The sequence below is a fragment of the Eschrichtius robustus genome, chromosome 20 (assembly GCF_028021215.1).
Source record: "Eschrichtius robustus isolate mEscRob2 chromosome 20, mEscRob2.pri, whole genome shotgun sequence".
NCBI classification, from domain to species: domain Eukaryota; kingdom Metazoa; phylum Chordata; class Mammalia; order Artiodactyla; family Eschrichtiidae; genus Eschrichtius; species Eschrichtius robustus.
Genome location: NC_090843.1, coordinates 35,831,198 through 35,835,024, shown reverse-complemented (window position 1 = coordinate 35,835,024; position 3,827 = coordinate 35,831,198). Strand labels below are relative to the sequence as shown.

The window sequence follows — 3,827 nt, the reverse complement described above, 5'->3', positions numbered from 1 at the left end:
AGAAATAGACACTGATTAGGTACTGTGTTGAACCTGAATGCATTGCTTTCTCTTGGAAATATCTCCACTTGGGCATAAAGGAGCTGGAAAACTTCAAGACTTTCTGAATAAACTCTTAGGTTCACAATAGTGTATTTATGATTGGGTATGCCAAATGAGCATAAATTCAAATTTTATTTACACATTTGACAATCAATTTTCTTTCTTTTACACTGAGTTTATATTGTACCCCATTTGCAAGTCAAAATGATTAGTTTTTATCAAAACAAGAACATGTTCCTCAGGGTGAGTTGGAGTCTTTTTAATACCTGATAAACATGGTTATAAAATCATCTGAAAACTTACTGCATATATTTTGAACATTATGAAGAGAAACGTAAAACCTGATAAAATTTCTTCATGAGTATTTTTATACATTTACAACTGGATGGTAAAGGCAAATTGAGAAGCATTATCTTTTCTACTACTTAGATATAAATACCAGATAATTTGACACATTTTTTAGAAAACATATATCATGGAGATTACTTTAGAAAGTTATTTGAAACATAAGTAACATATGAGTTAGCACATTTCTTGTTAATAAATGCAAAGCTAAAAATTCCATTCTCAAATTAACCAACATAAAATAGTATTTCCTCTATTACTGACAAGCCACAACAGTCAGATTTATTTTCAAGAATGCTGCTTTGGAAAAAACGCCGGCAGAGAATCCGCGGCGGTGGCACGCTGCCAGGGTGCTGCTGACCCTCCCCTGGACGCCAGCCTCTGCCTCCGGACCCGGAAGGCCAAGAAGGAGCCGCGGGTCCGCAAGCCTGAGCTCCAGCCATGGGCCCGCGCCGCCGGATCCGCAAGCCCAAAGCCCCAAGAAGGCGGCCCCCGGCCGGGCCCATCCTTAGGCACTTCCTCCCGTCAACTTGCTCGCCGGAGACATCGGGTTCTGAAGGAGATCCGAACTCTTCAGAAGAGCACACACCTGTTGTTAAGGAAGAACCCCTTCTGCCGCCTGGCAGCAGAAGCGTTTCTAGTTCATCTCTTTGAGGATGCCTATCTCCTCTCCTTACATACAGGCCGTGTCACGCTCTTCCCGAAGGATGTGCAGCTGGCCAGGAGGATCCGAGGCGTTCAGGAAGGGCTCCGCTGAGCTCCTGCCACCCGTGACTCTGGATACCAGGGACTCTGCCCGTAACCAGGACCAGATCCACGGAGTACAAGGTGCTGCCTGGACTTGCTATCTCTGAGCAGAGAGTGCGTGTTGCTTTTGTAATTAGTTTTTTTAAGAAGACTGCATGGCTTTCCTCTGTAACAGAGGTAATATATGACAGAATCAACACATTGCAAAAGTCCTGAGATTAATTTTCAGATGAAGAGACTCTGAGTTTGACTTCACTTTGCAAATTATTCATACGACTGATGATTTGGAAGACATCAGATTTTCTAGGTTATGGGAGAAAAGGATATTTACTGATTATTTTAGATCTTTCTATACCATTTAAATTTTTTACCATAGGTATATTTACTTTTATTTAAAACATAAGGGAAAAAAATAAGAGAAGACCACTTCAACCAGTTGCACGGAAGAGCCTGGCACGTCCAGCATGCAAATCTCTGTCCTTCAGATTGACTTCATCATTAGTGGCAGCAGCAAGTTCCTGTGTGGATTGTGCCTGTCAACAGATTATATAGCTTTTTAAAAACTCAGTTGGGATGAAAATAGGAAATCGTTAAGGTTGGATGTTCTGGCTCCTTCTGGTAAATTCCTATCAAAATCATTCAGAAATTCTAACTTATAGAATTTATTTTATTCTTATTTGCAAATCATAGAAGATGTATCATAATTTATATTGCAGAATTTTTCATTCCAGGACTTTTAAGAGCCTTTTCAATGTTTTTACAGGTAATTTTTATAACTTCCTTGTGGAGACATAATAAAAATAATTCTTTAATGAGAAAAAGTTAAAGGGAAGTTACTACTATACAGAGATTATACTGTGTTCTTTGTGTGTTAGCGTTGAGTTCTTCATTTGGACACTTTGCCAACAGCCACAATTTAAACAAGAGAATTCAAGAATGTGTTTTTGTCTCCGATGGAATAGAGTATGAGCAGATAAAAATCTTGCCCATCGCTTGTAACTGAAAGCAGTTTAACACATTTCCACAGAAATGGGAAATGCCGAAGACTTTTAGATATTGTGTGTGCTGAAAATGGTTAATGAGGGCGGACACTAATAATGATGTGTCAGCCAACTGAACTGAGAGACAAACTAAAGGGAAAAGGACCAAGTTCTGTTGTTTGATAGATTTTAACCCTTTGGAAAAACCTTGTCCAAAGGTTTTTCGACATCAACTCATTTTTATGTAGACATTGGAATAAAGCTTATCTATCTATGAAAAAAAAAATGCTGCTTTGGAAATTACATGTTTTATTACTTTAATTTCATTATTTTTCATTAAAAACTTTATCTTGAGATAAATATAAATTCACATGCAGTTGTAAAAAACAGTAGACAGATCGTGTGTACCTTTCACCAGCTTCTCAAATGCTATCACTTTGTAAAACTGTGATGCAATATCACGGCTAGGATACTGACATTGATACAGTCAAGATATAGAACATTCTCATCACCAGAAGGACCCCTTATGTCACCCTTTTATACCTACACCCACTATCCTTTCACTCTCACCCCCTTCTTAGTTCCTGGCAACCCACAAGTATGTTCCCCATTTCTATAACATTGTCATTTCAAGAATGCTATATAAATGGAATCATACCATATGTAAATTTTTATGACTGACTTTTTTCATTCATAATAATTTTCTAGAGAATCACCGAGGTTGTTGTTGTGTGTTTCAATATTTTTTTAATTGACTGAGTATTTTTCTGTGGTATGGATGCAGCACAGATTTTTTAACAACTCACCTGCTGAAAAACATCTGGATTGTTCCCAGTTTGGGGCTATTATGAATAAACTACCCCAAACATTTGTATACAGGTTTTTGTATGAACATAAATCTTTATTTCTTTGGGATAAATGCCCAGGAATTAAATTGCTGGATTGTATGGTAGATGCATGTTTAGTTAGTTAGTTAGTTTGTTTGTTTTTAAAGAAACTGATACTCCTGATCTGCCTGGTAAAATATTTCTTTGAACTGTGTGAAACTATGAGTCTCTTCCTGTCCAATTTGCCCTTCCTCTTCTCCTTTCACACATGCCAGATCTGCATCATGGGGTGAAGGATCTCTTGCCATTCTCTATCCCCTCCACTTTATTCTTCTAGAAGTTTACCCATAAGTCTCTTGCACAACTAATTTTGTTTTGATGTCTACTTCTCAAAGGACACAGTGTAACTCAAATTACCTTTAAAATAATTGTTTTAATGTAAAAACTAGATCAATGGAGTAGAACATATTAAACAGTAAAAATGGAAGTATTGTGAGGATTTGGAACAGCATTATGAATGTTGTAAAGTGTCTTAACTTTGATGAAAATTGCTTTAGAGGGTCCAGAAAACACTGGAATAGTATACCTTGCTAAATTTTCCTTAGTAATATTAACATCTATAATAGAAAATTCAGATATTAGTGTGGTTTTAAATATGCCTCAAATCATTTAAACTTCTCTCATCAATAGGTAGGGTCTAATACCTCTACCACTGAATATTGTGTGGCTTCAATGACTTATTTTTTAATAAAGTGAATAAGGCAGAAATTCCTAGGTTATAAAAAGCAATAGAAATTTTGCCTGGTTCTTTCTCTCTTGGGATATGTGCCCTGAGCCTGCATGTAAGAAATTCTACTATCCTGCAGCCACTATGCTGGAAAGACCA

General features: G+C 37.1%; 1 pseudogene; it reads left to right on the top strand.

Moving 5' to 3' along the window:
* The first annotated feature begins 828 nt into the window (after nucleotides 1–828).
* On the top strand, nucleotides 829–1,144 carry LOC137755557 (histone H3-like centromeric protein A pseudogene; annotated as a pseudogene).
* Nucleotides 1,145–3,827: the final 2,683 nt, after the last annotated feature.